We start from the raw sequence: 18,142 nt of genomic DNA, 5'->3' as shown, positions 1-18,142 counted from the left end.
TTTTGCTAGGCTCAAAACCAAATTGCTTCGTTGCGAGGCCCCATTGCGGGAGGCTCGAGATAGGGAGAAATACCTCAAACTTCTTTGTACGGCAAAGGAAAGCGAGTTTGTCTCTTTACGGCGTGAGGTGGACCGGTGCTAGGCCTGGGAGGCCCTCTTGGGGAAACAGGTATCCTGCATTTCGTGCTGGCCTGTATTCCCTTTTTGTCTCGCCGCCTTGATGTGTTGTTGTTTCAGTTGAAGGATAAGACGGATGAGCTGGAAAAACTCTAGGGCTAGGTTGGTAAAGTCAAACGTGAATTTACCGAGCTACAGGCGCATGTGAATGCCCATTCTGAGGCAAACGAGAGGTCTCAGGACGCGGCTTCCGCTCTTGAGGCACAAATTCAGGGCGCCCGTGCGAATGATTCTGCTTGGGTGAAGATGATCGTGAGACTCTATTCCGAGATTTCAAAGGCAAAAACCGAGGCGGTGAATGTCCGGGCCGAGGTTGTGATGAATAATACCAGGGCATGACAGAAAATGTGTCTTATTCAAGAAGCGCTGCCACTACTAAAGCTGAGTATGTGAGGTGCAGATCCCGGAGGGAAATCCTCGAGAAGATTCATTCCTGGGGCTTTGATCTCTCGGGGGAGATCGAGCAAGCCAAAGGAGAGGAGTACGATGCCAAGTTCCTACTGTCCGATACTGAGGACGATGAGGAGGAGACCGCCAGACTATAGCTACCGGAAAAAATAAGGGGAATGACTATTCCCAGCCTTCTTTGTTGCGTATACATAGCTTTCATTATATAATGTAGGCTGAGATTGCGCTCCATCGTCAATATATAGAAATTAGAGGGGGAACCCTGCAATTTGTATCTCTGTATTTCTACTTGTTGGAGTTTCAATTGGGTTGATCCGACCCCGAATTTTCCCTTAGGCTTGCATGATTTAACCGTCTTCGGGTTCAGTCTCCGAGTCGAGAACCGACTCGAGCTTAATTTACCCTCGAGTTTTGCATTTGTATGGGCTGGCGATTATGGTTTTTATTTCCTGCCCTTGGGCGTTTGTTGTTTCGACTTTTTTTGGGTCCAGTCTCTGAGTCGCGTTGCGACTCGAGCTTTAATTGACCCTCAAGTTTTTTCGATCTTCACACCGACAATAGTGGCATTTATGCCGTGCCCTTAGGCATATTGCAGTTTAACTATTTCGGGTCCTGTCTCCGAGCTTTAATTGACCCTTAAGTACTTTCGATTTTTAAACCTGCAATAGTACCTCTTACGCTGTTTTGGTAATAGTAAGCTTTTAATATATGGCCCGGAGGCTTGCATAGTTAACTAGTTTGGATCCAGTCTCCAAATCGGGTTATGATTCGAGCTCATTTTAATCCTCAAGTTGTCAATTTTCAAGCTGGCAACAATGGCTCTTACACTGTTTGGTCGCAGAGACCTTTAAGTGTGCGACACGGAGGCTCGTTTGGCTGGCGACAACGGCTCTTACACTGTTTTGCCTATGGGCTTTTTGTAGGCTTTGTTTTCCGCTCGTTAAGGTCTTTTGAAATAATTTTGCCTGACCCGTCGTCGGTTCTGGAAGAACGTCGATTTCAAGTTGTTATCGGCGATGTTTGAGCTCCTCGGAAGGTTTTTAGCTCATAGGTCGAGTAGATCAATGGCTTGTAATTTGGAGATGACATGGTCGATGCCCGTTTTTTGCATGTTTAGGGAAGCCTGTTTTAACCAGTTTTTTCTGAAGTATATTCGAAGTAATGGCCTGAGATTTTTGTTTAGCGACGGTCGGGCATCCCTGAATTGTGTTAATTTGGTTGTATCAGCCGTTTTGACCGTAGTCATATGTGTTTGGCCGGAGCCATTTTTGATCTCGAGTGATAGTTTAGGCGTCTACACCGAGGGTATGCCCTTTCGGGATCCTTATAAATGCGACATATAGCCTAAACTTTGGGATTTTCATGCCTGTTGAGGTCTTACAGTTTGTCATGCCTGTTGAGGTCTTATAGTTTCTCATGCCTGTTGAGGTCTTACAATTTTTATTGTATTGTAGAATAGATCTAGTTACGCCGAGTCTGCCCGCTAGGGGTCTTACAGTTTTGGGTTTTCCAGTGCCTGGCAACTAATGACAGTCTCCGAGTCATCGTTTTTGTTCAAGCTTGAAGGCCGCTTTCCGTGAGCTCGTAGTTGCCTTGTAGGGGCTTTATGATCCCGGAGTTCCGACCCTAGGGTTGTACGAGTGCTGAATTGTTGACGCTAAGTCTCCGAGTATCTCGGGAAGCATTTGGTGGAGAGGCCTTTGCCGTGAGCATGTTGAAATCCCCTTTCTAGAGTACGAGATGCTGAAAGATATTCTTTTATTTCTTGGAGTAGACATATGCTGTAAATACATGCCGTTTTGTTGTTGCGATCTTGGCCCGCGGGGTCTCGGTTCCTTGGACCATTTGGTCCGGTGCATTATTCCCTATTAGGGATTCGTTCGTCATTTTCTAGTGCGGGTCCAGTTGTAAAGAATGTCCCGTAGGCTTGCTGTATCCTTCTTGGGAAGTGCGTCAATGTTGCCTCGTTAAAAACCCTTGCCAGTAAAAACCCGTTTCGGGATAAAAAATCTGATCAAAGGAAAATAGTGCAACAGACACTTTGATATTTAAGAATCTTCGAGCCGAGGTATCGTCCTGATTACCTTGGTCGTTGTGCTGCACAAGAGTTGCCATGAAGTAGAAGATGGGAAGAGGGATGGGCGATTATACCTTGGTGGTGACGGCGCTTCTCGAGTTCTGGCGCTTATTCGGCGGTTGCTAAGCGGTCATTTATTTGAATGCGTTCGGGGAGATCATCAAAAAATCATGTGGATGACGTGTTGAGGATCGTCTATTTTCTTCCTTTTTGCTATTTCTCCTTCTCGGAATTGATTTTTAGCCCGGCTGCTGAGAAGTTCCCGAAGGTACCCGTTGTCGAGCAATCGGGCCACTTCCTCTCAGTGCTGCCTACAATCTTCAGTTCGGTGCCCGTGCGAGTTGTAAAACTCACAAATCAAATTGTAGTTTCTGTGGGAAGGATCCGAATGTAACGGTCTGGGCAATCTGGCGTCTCTAATTTTACTAATGGCGAACACAATGTCTGACACATCGACGTTGAAGCTATACTCTGATAGGTTGATGATGTTGGCCGTGCTACCTGTATCCACAAGTACACATTTAATTTGAAATGTATTCACAAGGAAAGAAATTACCAATGCGTCGTTGTGAGGTTTAGACAAGGTCTTGATGTTCTTGTCGCTGAATGTGAGGTCGTCCTCGGGTATGTACCCTCGAGTTTGCTTTTCTCTAGTGATGGATATTTTTGTTCTTCTAATAGTGGGTTCTTGTGGGATGTCGACCCCTCCCATGATCATGTGGATAACATGTTGCAGCTCATCTGCTTCGTTTTTCTTGGTCGCCTCTCTTTCCCGGAATTGATTTTTGGCTCGGTCGCTAAGGAATTCTCGGAGGTGACATTTGCTGAGTAGTCAGTCGACTTCTTCCCGGAGTTGTTGGCAATCTTCGATCCTGTGACTGTGCGTGTTGTGAAATTCACACCCTAAGTTATGGTTCCTTTGTGAAGGATCTGATTGTACAAGCCTTGGCCACCTGGTGTCTCTAAATTTACTGATGGCGAATACGATGTCTGAAATATCGACATTGAAGTTGTATTCCGACAAGCGAGGTGCCTCTGTCAGTCCTGTGTGTCTATTGAATCCAGCTCTTTTAACAAGTCCCCAAGGATTCTGGCCTCGATCCATCCTTCGGTCATTGCGGGGTACGTTGCGCCTTGGGGAATTTCTTCTATCTTCAGTGTATGGTTGCTATCTCTCTTTATTCGGCTTTGGCTCTTTTATCGGAAGCCTGCTAGGATATCCCGAGCCTGAGGGGACTCCTAGTTGGTCGTCTTCAACACTGATCTTTGATTGGTGTCGGTTGTGGACGTCTGACCAAGTCACGGCGGGATACTCGACTAAGTTCTGCTTCAGCTACTTCGAAGCTACCGTGCTTCACTCATTCAAACCTTGAGTGAATGCCTGCACTGCCTAGTCGTCGGCGACCGGTGGTAGTTCCATTTGTTCTATTTGAAAACGAGATACGAACTCTCACATCATCTTGTTCTCCAACTTTGATGTCGAAGACATCGGATTTCCTTTTAGCAACTTTGATGGCACCATCATATGCCCTTATGAAAGAATCAGCCAGCATGGCAAATGAATCTATCGAGTTTGGGGCCAGGTTGTGATACCACATCATTGCCTCTTTTGAAAGTGTCTTTCCGAACTTTTTTAGTAGGCTAGACTCGATCTCATCGTCCTTTAGGTCATTACCCTTCATTACACAAGTGTAAGCAGTGAGTGCTCGTTGGGGTCTGAGGTTCCATTGTACTTTGAAAGGTCGAGCATTCTTTACTTCTTTGGAATGGGTTTTGGGCATCTTACCGTGGGAATGACTTTTGTATAAACTTCTTCGAATCTACACCTTTCAAAATCGGGGGCACGCCCGAAATTTGATCGACCCTAGAATTGTAGGTTTCTACCTTCTTGTCGTTGTCTTCTATCTTCTTCTCGGCCGACTCAATCCTCTTTGTGAGGTGCTCGAGCATCTTTATGATGGAGGGGTTGGTTGCCGACCCATTATTGCTTGATATTTCTGGTACCTGCTCAACCCGAGGAACCGTGCTGGGAGTCTTTTGGTGGCTTTGCAGCTGAGCAATCGCCAGTTGTTGCGCTTGCATTATTTGGAAGATGACGTGAAGGCTAACCCCTTATTCTTCCTGAGCCGGGGTTTTTTGAGCTTCTTGCTGATCTTCCTGGTGTATGCTATTGTTGGTGTGGGAGCTTATTTCGATATGTTGTGCATTTTGTGAGACTACATCCACGGGAATTGGTTCTGGTGCATTCTCAGGGTTTCGTGGTGGTACAGCAACACCTGGAACATCCACAACATTCTCTCGATGGTCCTCAAGATTGTTGTTTTCACGTGGGTTTACTGAGTTAGACATTTTGACCTGAAATCAAAGATCTCGGACAAGAAAAAGTGTGAAAGGTAACTTGCGTTATGTAGTAAACCAGCAAGAAAATAATCACTATTAATTTTAGCCCCACGGTGGGCGCCAAATTGTTTACCTTGAAAATGGTAATTATAATTAATTTGATTTTGTGGTTCTAAAAATATGTGATCTATTTTTATGCTAGTTGTTAGGTAATTGATGCTAAGTAAAAGACTGGAAAATAAGGTAGGAGCTTGTGGATAATGTAATAAACCGAATGATCAGAAATCGGGGCCTTGAGTTGACGTATATGGGGCCTCGAGGTCAAGTCGTATGCCTAGCTTAGGGCAATCGAGGGCGGCTCTTTATGATCAATGATGAGCAATAAATGTAGAACAATAAATAGAACACTATGAATATAATCAAAAAATTCAATTAATGAAATTAAGAGTATATGTTAGGAAGCAGAGATAATGTTCTTGTATATTCAATATTAAGTATCAGATCCCTACAAAATGACAAGGGCCCCCTTTATATATGAGGGGGACTCCCAATATAGTACAAATGCATTTATTACAAAGAAACATGGTTAGTACAACTATTTAATGCCACAGTACGAGCTTGAGCTAGCCAAATAAACTAGGCCAGCTTTAGTCACATGCCTTGGGAGCCTCCCACGTTTTCACCATAACTATTGATCTACACTGCCCCGAGGTTGGACATCGATAAACCCTTAGGTGTTAATCTCGACCGTATTCTTGAGCCTATGGAAACGTGCTTATAAATCATTGCAATGACCGAAAATTGGACCCTCCGATTTTACCGTATACCCCATGAAAGGCCAATGTGATGGCCGATGCAGAGGGTAGTGAGTATGGGTAGTCTTGCATTCCTTCTTGTTGGTGAGAGACCTCTTGTAGTTGATGTTCAGGCCTTGGCCAATCGGTTTGCGAGGTTGAATATTTCAGAGCTCAGTTGAGTCCTAGCTTGTGTGGTTTCTCGGTCTTCCTTAATCGATTGCATTAGAGAGCGCCAGTATGATAACCTTCATTTGCTTGTCCTCAAGGACAAGGTTCTGCATATGTATTCTAGAGATGTGACTATTGGTGATGACGGGGTATTGAGGATTCAGGGCTGGATATGTGTGCCCAATGTAGATGGGCTTCAGGAATTAATTCTTGAAAAGGCTCATAACTCACGGTATTCCATTCATCCGGGTGCCGCAAAGATGTATCAGGATTTGAGGCATCACTATTAGTGGAGGAAAATCAAGAAAGATATAGTGGGGTTTGTAGCTCGGTGTCTTAATTGTCAGTAGTTGAAATATGAGCATCAGATGTCGGGTGGCTTGCTTCAGCAGATAGAGATTCCAGAGTGGCAGTGGGAGCGAATCACCATGGATTTCATTGTTAGACTCCCACGGACCTTGAGAAAGTTCGATGCTATTTGGGTGATTGTGGATCGACTGACCAAGTCTGCGCATTTCATTCCTGTATGTACTACCTATTCTTCAGGGCGGTTGGCTGAAATTTACGTCAGAGAGATTGTTCGCCTTCATGGAGTGCCAATTTCCATCATTTCAGATAGAGGCACACAATTTACATCGTAGTTTTGGAGAGTCGTGCAACAAGAGTTGGGAACTCAGGTGGAGTTGAGCACGACATTCTACTCTCAGATGAACGGGCAATCCGAGTGCACTATTCAGATATTGGAGGATATGTTATGTACTTGTGTCATTGATTTTAGGGGTTCATGGGACCAGTTTCTATCGCTCGCGGAGTTTACTTACAACAACAGTTATCATTTGAGTATTTAGATGGCTCTATATGAGTCTTTATATAGGAGACTGTATAGATCTCCAGTAGGTTGGTTTGAGTCGGGCGAGGCTAGGCTTTTGGGTACAGTCTTAGTATAGGATGCTTTGGACAAGGTGAAAGTGATTCAGGATGGCTTCATACAGCGCAGTCAAGGTAAAAGAGTTATGCTGACAGAAAGGTTCGTGATATGTCTTATATGGTTGGGAGAAGGTGCTACTGAAGGTTTCACCCATGAAGGGTGTTATGAGATTTGGGAAGAAGGGCAAGTTGAGCCCTCGATTCATTGGGCCTTTTGAGGTGCTTCGGAGGATTGGGGAGGCGGCTTATGAGCTTGCTTTGCCACCTAACTTGTCGGGTGTGCATCCAGTATTTCATGTTTCCATACTCCGGATATATATCGGTAATCCGTCTCATGTCTTGGATTTCAACACGGTTTAGTTAGATGGTGATTTGACTTATGATGTGAAGCCAATGGCTATTTTGGGGTGGCAGGTCCAAAAGTTGAGATTAAAGGATATAGCTTCAGTGAAAGTGCGGTGAAGAGGTCAGCCCATGGAGGAGGTTACTTGGGAGACCGAGCGGGGATGCAGAGCATATATCCACACCTATTTGAGGTTTCAGGTATGTTTTTAGACCCGTTCGAGGAAAAATATTTATTTTAGAGGGGAGGATGTAATGACCCGGTCGTTCGTTTCAAGAGTTATAGCCTCGTTCCCCCATTTCCTGCTTCTTTTGGGTTCTTCAGCTGTATTTTGACTTACCAGGTTAGTTGGTTCGGGTTTGGAGTTGTTTTGGAGTAAATTGAGACACTTAGTCTCTTTTGTGAGGGCTTAAGTTGGGAAAGTTGACCGGATATTGACTTACGTGTAAACGACCTTGAATTTGAATTTTGATGGTTCTGTTAGCTCTGTTAAGTTATTTTGGACTTAGGAGCGCATCCGAAATATGATTTGGACGTCCGTGGTAGAATTAGGCATGAATTGGGGTAAGTTGGAATTTTGACGATTTTGGCCGGCAGTGAAAATTTTGATATCAGGGTCGGGATGAAATTCTGGAAGTTGGAGTAGGTTAGTGTTGCCATTTCTGACTTGTGTGCAAAATTTGGTGTCATTCGAACGTGATTTGGTAGGTTTCAGCGTCGTTTGTGAAATTTGAAAGTTCTTAGGCTTGAATATGAGGGTAATTTGGTATTTTGACATTGTTTTGAGTGATTCGAAGGCTCGACTAAGTTTGAATGATGCTATGGGATATGTTGGTATGTTTGATTGAGGGCTCAAGGGCCTCGGGTGAGTTTCGGCTGGTTAATTGACTTGGTATTTGGTTTGCAACATGGCTGAATTGCTGATATCTGGTATCAGCTGTTTTTGGTTTCCTTGTACGCGATCGCATGAGTCTATTCGTGATCGCGTAGGATTATTTGGGGCCAGAGGTAAGTTTGTTTTACGCGATCACAGAGATAGGATCGCGATTGCATAGGTGTGTGAAGCTGTGCATCGCGAACACGTGGTTGAGGTCGCGTTCGATTAGAAGGATTTGAGGCGGTAGTGAGGTGAAGGAATTTGCTCTCTGCGATTGCGTAGAGCTTGGTGCGTTCGCATAATTTTAAGAGGTTGTTATCCGCGATCGCATGTGTATTTCCGCAATTGCGTAAGGTTAAAATGTGGGGCAGCCTGTTTGTGCTTCGCGATCGCGAGGCTATTTTTGCGATCGCGAGGCTATTTCCGCGATCGCGATGAAGGTATATCTGGGTAGTTTTAAAAGATTCAACACAAGGGTTTCGAGTTCATATAATAAAATTGAAGTGGGAGCTTGGTAGAAGGCGATTTTTGAAGGGATTTTGAGAGAGGTGATTGGAGTAAGTGTTCTTCACTTGATTCTGGTTAAATTCCATGAATGTGTCTTAATTTTTAACATCTAAATTGGGAATTTGGGGTGAAAAGTTGGGGGAAAAATGAAAGAGTTCTTGAGAGAGTAATTTGGGGATTTGAGGGACGAAATGAGGTCCGATTTTGATGAATTTGGTATGGGTAGACTCGTGAGTGTATGGGCTTTCTAGTTTTGTGATTTGTCGAATTTCGAGACGTGGGCCCGGGGGCCAGGTTTGAGTGAATTTGTGGATTTGTGCCCAATTAAGTAATTTTTCTTGTGGAATTGGTTCCTTGGCCTATATTGATTGCATTATATCATTTTTGGCTAGAGTCGGGACGTTTGGAGGCCGATTCGAGAGACACATGCATCGCTGAGTAGGATTTTGGCTTGGTTTGAGGTAAGTAACGCTTCCAAACTTGGTTCTGAGGGTTCAAAACACCGAATGATGTGTTATGTGATTAGTATTAAGGTGACGCACATGCCAAGTGACGGGCGTGCGTGCATGCACCGTGTGAATCGGAACTTGGTTCATTCTATGGCACCGTTTAGTGACTCTTTCTTGCAGATATCCGTGTTTCCATCATGTGATTAAGTAAATGAGCTATAAATCACGCTAGATATTATGTTAGGGCTTTACGCTGATACTGTTGGGAACCCTAATGGTTGTTTCTTGCTGTCATCTCACTAGTTTTATTGATATTCTGTACTCAGTCTTATTCATGCATTTCATATCATGTCTTGGTCTCAGTTGTTATTCATTGACACATCATATTATTGTTTCGGGCTAGTTTTCATGGCATTGTGAGCCCGTGTGTGAGACTGGAGAGTGATGACTAAGTGAGGCCGAGAGCCTGATTATGAGTGACAGTTATGGGATCGGGCTGCACACCGCAACGGTTATGTTAATGATTATGATAGTGCTTGGGATGTAGGAGCCCCTCCGAAGTCTGTAACATACCCCAGTGAGTACAGTTGATATATGAGGGATGAATTTTCCTTGGACATGGATCTTGTCAGAAGCATTTATACCTGGAGATGGAACTTCTCCGCAGGGATGGAATGGCCTTCCTCGGTATTGAGTGACTGTTGGCCATATACAGTACCGAGTGGTTGATCACTTGAGAGAGAGGTGCATGGTACATTTTCATACATTTTGTGCATTGGCACGTAGATATTAGCTCAACTTTATACTTCACATTGTCCAGATCTATATTTACTTTACTGCTTGAGCTGAATACTTGAATTGAAAGCATGCCTATTTTTTTGCACAATTTATTTCTATTACCTGTTGAGATTAAGTTCGTCACTACCTATCAGTCCATTGTTTGGATTTATTACTTACTAAGTTAGTGTACTCACGTTACCTCCTGCATCTTGTGTGCAGATCCAGATATTCGGTAGCAGTTATTAATTTACTCAGTAGCGGATTATCGGAGATAGCAAGGTAGCTGACTGGCGATCACAATCCTGATCTTCTCCCTCTTATCTTCCTTTAGTTGTATTTAGTTATTTTTCAAACTATGTTAGTCTTGATATTGTCAGACAAATTATAGTAGATGCTCATGACTAGTGACACCCCAAAGTCGGGCTTTCTTTTCCGCACTTTTATTTTGATTTGATCTCTTTTATGAAGGTCTTATATTAAAATAGCTTTGGGATTATCTTTGAAATGAAAAATATTGATTTATTTTGATAATGTGTTGGCATACCTAATACCATGATAGGCGCCATCACGACAAGGTTAGTTTTTGGGTCGTGACAAGAAACAATGAAGATGATAACCCAGGCTATTAAAACTAGATCCACTCTGATTTCCCCCTGCTGGCTTAGGGCCTACTGCTAGCCTCTTAGATCATCACAGTGCCACAAACTTTAGCCACTATCACTGACCTCCCACGTTTATTATAGATTGAATTTCAATCAAATGCACATATGCAAGAAAAGGAGAAATACTCGGTCATTACAAAGCTTTTACCATTAACTTAAACCGACTATGTCTTCTTAAACAAAGCATTATTCTTTGAAATTATCGGAGCCCATCTGGTTAAAGTGCAACCATCACAATTAAACCCTTAAGCAATAGTTGACACATAAAAGATTATTATTAACATTTTTCCAAAATAGCATAAGCTACAAATCGAGGATTCTTTAAAATGGGAATGCAACTATCCCTGAAACCCATGTGAGGCACATACCCAAAAAAACATATACATAACTTTTTTAAGTTGAAATTACACACGAACAGAAAGTAAAAATAATAAACTAAGTCTACACCCATAGTAACATCAATTCGTAATTTATAGTTGTCACGGCCCCAGTTCGCCCTCAGTGAACTATCGTGACGGCACCTAGTTTCTACGACTAGGTAAGCTTAACAAATGCGGAAAAAGAATAATTACGGAAAGAAAATATTTAAAAACTGAGATAAAAAATGGAACAGTATTTAAGATGTCGCCTGACATATAACAGTACAAGAATCTCAACCTAACACTCCCAAAATCCGGAACCCCATGAATCACAAGCTAAGAGTTTACATAAAAAAGCTCTAACTCCAGAAATATCAATCAAAAAGAAAAATACAGAAGGGCTATACTAATACTGAGAATAGAAAGGAACTCTTTGGTCTCCGGATGCGGCAGATATACCTTGAAGTCTCTACGAAAGTGCCTCGCCTCAAGTGTGATAAGATTGAATGGAAGTACCTGGATCTGCACATAAAAATCATGCGCATAAAGGGCATGAGTACACCACAACGATACTTAGTAAGTGCCAAGCCTAACCTTGGTCAGGTAGTGACGAGGAAAGTCAGGGCCCTACTGAGGTTAAATGAAATATAAGGTATAATAGTATAGAATAAGACAGTATAACTAAGTGCAACAGTAAGAAATAATGCAAAATAGAACGAACAACAACAACTATAATAGAGACAAAATAATCATAGAAAGGAGTACAACTCAACAGAGATAACAACCGGGGATCTCTCAGTATTCCAAGGATCTATTAGTATCCTCAATATGTGTGCCGAGGATCTCTCAGTATCCCGAGGATCTCCTAGTATCCTCAGTATATATGTTGGGGACCTCTCAGTATCTCAAGGATCTCTTAGTATCCTCAATATGTGTGCTACAGATCTTTCAGTATCCCGAGGATCTCCTAGTATCCTCAATATATATGCTGGGGATCTCTCGGTGTCCCAAAGATCTCTCAGTATCCTCAATATGTGTGTTGGGGATCTCTTGGTATCCTAAGGATCTCTTAGTATCCTCAATATGTGCTGGAGATCTCCTGGTATCCCACACTACAGTCCAAATCAATATATATGTGGAGGGGCTCTTTTGGGATACCGTCCCGTAGTCCCAAAGTAAACATGCAGCAACAACACAAAAAATACTCAATTAAATTAAATTTCACACCAAGGTAAAACTAGTATTTTCTAACCCAGCATACTTCACATAGTGCAAATAAGGCACTTTGATCAAATAAAGCAATTAAGTCAATTAGACATGATTCCCTAAGCTAACAACATGCTGAAATTGCAAGTAGAAATAACTGGAAGGGAAAAACACATTTAAAGTTACTTAATAAAAACAAGATTTTCAACAATTAGCACAAGTACGCACTTGTCACCTCACGTTCAAGGTGTTTCAATTATCAACAATACCAAATCCTAAGGGGAGTTCCGCCACACAAGGTTAGGCAAGCCACTTACCTCGAACCGACTCCAAAATCAACCTGAAACCACGTTCTTGTCATGAGTACTCAACTTCAAATGGACCAAATTTATTTAATTCAATTGCATAATGTAAATATAACTTCAAGTAACTGATTCCACAAATAAATTCTAAGCTAATACGCGAAATTAGGTAAAAATGACCAAAATGCCCCCGGGCCCACGTCTCAGATTTGGGTAAAATTTACATTTTCAGAATCCTCATACTATCACGAGTCTAACCATACCAAATTTATCCAAATCCAATGTCAAATTCCCAATCAAAACTCGAAATTTAGGTCTAAGAAACTTTTCTAATTTTTTCCCAATTTCTCACCCCAAATCCGAAATTAGATGATGAATTCATGTTTAGATTAATGGGTTATAAGAAAAAAGGAGTTAAGAATCATTACCCACAAACTCCCTCCGAAAATCCTTCCAAAGTTCATCTCCTACCGAGCTCCCAATTCAATTTTGTGATATGAACTCAAAACCCTCGATTTTGAAATTTATGTTCTTCCCAGATGCGTTCTTCTTTGCGAACGCGAGGCAACAGCCGCGAACACGATGCACAAAAAAATGACACTGGCCAGTCTTCCTCTTCACAAACGCGAGTTCCACTCGTGAACGCATAGCTTATACTAGCAAACCCTACGCGAACGCGAGGACCATGTCGCGAACACGAAGACCAAAGGATCCATACCTTCGCGAACGCGGGACATTATCGCGAAGGTGAAGCACGATTCAGCTGCTTCACCTAGATTCTCTACACGAATGCGAGACCCTATCACAAACGCGATGAATGTTTTCTCTGCAACACAGCAGCAGAAAATCTGCAATCTTTCCAAGTCCAAAAATGACCCGTTGAGCATCTGAAGCACAATTGAGGCCCCCGGGACCTTAAACAAATGTGACAACCAATCCTAAAACATCATTCATACTTGTTCCAACCTTTTGAACGCTCAAGACAACATCAAAACACCAATTTAACATCGGATTCAAGCCTAAGAACTCAAAAAACTCTCAAATTGCACTTTCGATCAAAATATCTATCAAACCTCGTCCAAATGACCTGAAATTTTGCACGCACGTCACATTCAACACTATGGAGCTACTCCAACTTCCAGAATTCCATTCCGACCCTTAGATCAAAATCTCACTATCGAACCGAAAACTTCAAAAATTCAACTTTCGACCTTTCAAGCCTAAATTAGCTACAGACCTCCAAAACACAATCCGAACATGCCCCTAAGACCGAAATCACCCAACAGAGCTAATGGAACCGTCAGAATTCCATTCCGAGGTCATCTTCACACTGCTCCAACTATGGCCCAAATTCTAAAACTTAAACTCTCATTAAGGACTAAGTGTCCCAAAACTCTCCGAAACTCCAAATAAATCTTCCCGGCAACTCATAATAGCAGAAACAAACAAGGGGAAAATAGTTAATAGGGGATCGGGGCATTAATTCTTAAAATGATCGGCCGGGTCGTTACATCCTTCTATACTTAAACATTCGTTCGTCCTTGAACCAGTATAGAGACATACCTGAAGTAGTGAAAAGATGAGGGTAACAGCTGCGCATATCCTGCTTGGCCTCCCAGGTTGCCTCCTCGATCGGCTGACCCCGCCACTAAACCTTTACTAATGCAATGTTCTTTCACCTCAGCTTTCGAACCTGCTTGACCAATATCGCCAGTGGCTCCTCAACATAAGATATATCCTTGTCCAACTGGACTGAACTGAAATCCAACACGTGCGACGGATCACCGTGATACCTCCGGAGCATCGAAACATGATATACCTGATGAACTCCTGCCAAGCTGGGAGGTACAACACGCCGCAATATCTCGAAAGGACCAATAAACCTCGAACTCAACTTTCCTTTCTTCCCGAATCTCATAACGCCCTTCATATGAAAAATCCGAAGCAGAACCCGCTCTCCAATCATATAGGAAACATTACGAACCTTCCAGTTCGTATAACTCTTCTGTCTGGACTGGGCTGTACGGAGTCTATCCTGAATTATCTTAACCTTCTCCAAGGCATCCTGAATCAAGTCTGTGCCCAAAAATCTAGCCTCGCCCATCTCAAACCAACCCACCGGGGATCTACACCGCCTACCATATAAAGCCTCATACGGTGCTATCTGAATGCTGGACTGGTAGTTGTTGTTGTAGGCAAACTCGGCCAATGGCAAGAACTGATCCCAAGACCCTCTAAACTCAATCACACACGCACGGAGCATATCCTCAAGAATTTGAATTGTGCACTTGGACTGTCCGTTCGTCTAAGGGTGAAATGTTGTACTCAACTCCACCCGAGTACCCAACTCATGTTGTACGGCCCTCTAGAACCGTGATGTGGACTGAGTACCTCTATCTGAAATGATGTAAACTAAAATACCATCCAGACGAACAATCTCCCGGATATAAATCTCCGCCAATCGCTCCGAAGAACAGATAGTACACACAGGAATGAAGTGTGCAGACTTGGTCAGTCGATCCACGATCACCCAAATGACATCAAACTTTTTCAAAGTCTGTGGGAGCCCAACTACAAAGTCCATGGTGATCCTCTCCCACTTCCACTCCGGAATCTCTATCTGCTGAAGCATCCCACCCGGTCTCTGGTGCTCATACTTCACCTGCTGACAATTGAGGCACCGAGCTATAAACCCAACTATATCTTTCTTCATCCGCCTCTACCAATAGTGCTGCCTTAAATCTTAGTACATCTTTGCGGCACCCGGAATAATGGAATACCGTGAACTATGGGCCTCCTCTAGAATCAACTCCCAAAGCCTATCAACATTGGGTACACGAATCCGACACTGCATCCTCAATATCCCATCATCACCAATAGTCACATCTCTGGCATCACCGTGCTGAACCTTATCCTTGAGGACAAGCAAATGAGGGTCATCAAACTTATGCTCCATGATATGATCAAATAAGGATGACCGAGAACCCACGCAAGCTAGAACCCGACTTGGCTCTGAAAGGTCCAATCTCACAAACTGGCTGGCTAAGGCCTGAACATCCATTGCCTTGGGACTCTTCACTGCTGGTAAATAAGCCAAACTCCTCAAACTCTCTGCCTGACAACTCAAAGCATCGGCCACCACATTGGCCTTGCCCGGGTGATACAAAATAGTGATATCATAGTCCTTCAGCAGCTCTAACCACCTCCTCTAGCGCAAATTAAGATCCTTCTACTTAAACAGATGTTGTAAACTCCGGTGATCAGTATAAATCTCACAAGGCATACCGTACAAATAATGACACCAGATCTTCAGGGCGTGAACAATAGCAGCTAACTCGAGATCATGGACAGGATAATTTTTCTCATGTACCTTCAACTGTCTGGATGCGTAGGCAATCACCCTACCGTCCTACATCAAAACCTCTCTAAGGCCAATCCTCGAGGCATCACAATAGACAGTATAAGACCCCAAACCTATAGGCAATATCAAAACTGGGGCTGTAGTCAAAGCTGTCTTGTGCTTTTGAAAGCTCGCCTCACACTCTTCCATCCACTGGAACGGAGCACCCTTCTGGGTCAACCTGGTCATAGGGGCTGCAATCAATGAAAACCCCTCAACAAAATGATGGTAATAGCCCGCCAAGCCAAGAAAACTGCGGATCTCTGTAGCTGAGGATGGTATGGGCTAACTCTGCACTACTTGCACTTTCTTCGGATCCACCTGAATACCCTCACTCGAAACCAAGTGGCCCAAAAATGCCACAGAATCCAACCAAAACTCATATTTCGAGAACTTTGCATATAACTTCTTTTCTCTCAAAGTCTGAAACACTGTCCTCGCGTACTGCTCATGATCTTCCCGACTCCGGGAATACACCAGAATATCATCAATAATGACAATGATGAACGAGTCAAGATACAGCCGGAACACACTGTGCATCAAATGCATAAAGGCTGTTAGGGTATTGGTCAGCCCAAATGACATAACAAGGAACTCGTAATGACCATACCAAGTCCTGAAAGTAGTCTTCAGGATATCTGGCTCCCAAATCTTCAACTGATGGTAACCTGAGCTCAAGTCAATCTTAGAAAACACTCGTGCGCCCTAAACCTAGTCAAACAGATCATCAATACGAGGCAAAGGATAATAGTTCTTCACTATAACCTTGTTCAACTAGTGATAATCAATACACATACGCATAGAACCATCCTTTTTCTTCACAAAAAAGACAGGAGCACCCCGAGGTGATAAATTGGGCCGAATAAAACCCTTATCAAGCAATTCTTGCAACTGATCCTTCAAATCCTTCAACTTATGAGGGGCCATACGATACGGAGAAATAGAAATGGACTGAGTGCCCGACAATAGATCAATGCCAAAATCAATATTTCTATCGGGCGGCATGCCCGGAAGATCAGCTGGAAACACATCAGGAAAATCCCGTACTACTAGGACTGAATCAATTGTACGGGTATCAATACTGACATCTCTCACATAAGCTAGATACGCGTCACACCCCTTCTTAACCATACACTGAGCCTTAAGAAAAGAATTAACTCTACTGGAAGTATGATCTAAGGTACCCCTCCACTCTACTCAGGGTACACCTGGCATAGCCAGCATCACGGTCTTGGCATGACAATCAAGAATAGCATAATGGGGTGAGAACCAGTTCATGCCTAAGATAACATCAAAATCTACCATGCTGAACAATAATAAATTGGCTCTAGTCTCAAAACCACTAAGAGCAACCACACACGACCGATACACACGATCCACAACAAGAGAATCTCCCACAATAGTAGAAACATAAACATGGGAACTCAAAGAATCCCACTACACCCAAGTGCGGAGCAAATTAAGAAGACACATAAAAATAGGTGGAGCCTGAATCGAATAAAACTAATGCATCTCTATAGCAAACCAGGACAATACCTGTGATGACAGAATCAGAGGAAACGTCCTCGGTACGTGCAGGAAGGGCATAATATATGTCCTGGCCTCGCTCTCTAGGGCGACCTCTACCTCCCCGACCTCCACCTCTAGCTGGCTGAGCATACGGGGTAGCAACTGGAGCTATAACCATAGCTTGAGAACTCTGCGGGGCATGCTGTGCCTGAGAAGTCTGTGGAGGTGCACCCATCCCTAGTCTAGGGTAATACCTCACCACATGGCATGTGTCAGCACACTTAAAACAACCTCGCAGCTGACGTGGCAGTGGGAACTGTGTTGTACGGGTACTTTGAGACCCTTGAACACCTGAAACACTGTGTGAAATCTAAGACGCAAATTGAACTGGCTGACCCATAAGACCTCTACCATGCCGTAATCTTCCTCCAAAATAAGGACCAGTGGGCCTCTCCAGTCTACGAGGTCTCCTTACTTCCCTATACTCTCTCTCTCTTGACCTCGTCTGCCCTCTCTCTCCTGGACCCACCTGTCCTCTACTCAGCGAGAGGTCCTCACCACCCACTGAACTGGGACCATAGGCTATGTCGCCTTGACACCTGGAACCTGAACAATGAGAACTCGCTGCACTTGAGTGGGAGCGGTGGAAGTCTGGGTCTCTTTTGCGATCGGTGAAGTAGTCGGTACAACCTGCATGAATCCCGCCTGAACTAATGTAACAAACATGCTCAGGAACTGTGGTAAGGCCTCCTGAAGTGCTGGAGTAGTAGTAGCAGTAGGCATATCAGGTGCCTGGACTCCGGCTGGAACTGCTGGTGGCACATTGGTGGCAGCTCATGCGGGTTCTCTGGCTG

The sequence above is a fragment of the Nicotiana sylvestris genome, chromosome 9, assembly GCF_000393655.2.
Source record: "Nicotiana sylvestris chromosome 9, ASM39365v2, whole genome shotgun sequence".
NCBI classification, from domain to species: domain Eukaryota; kingdom Viridiplantae; phylum Streptophyta; class Magnoliopsida; order Solanales; family Solanaceae; genus Nicotiana; species Nicotiana sylvestris.
This window is presented reverse-complemented; position numbering follows the sequence as displayed.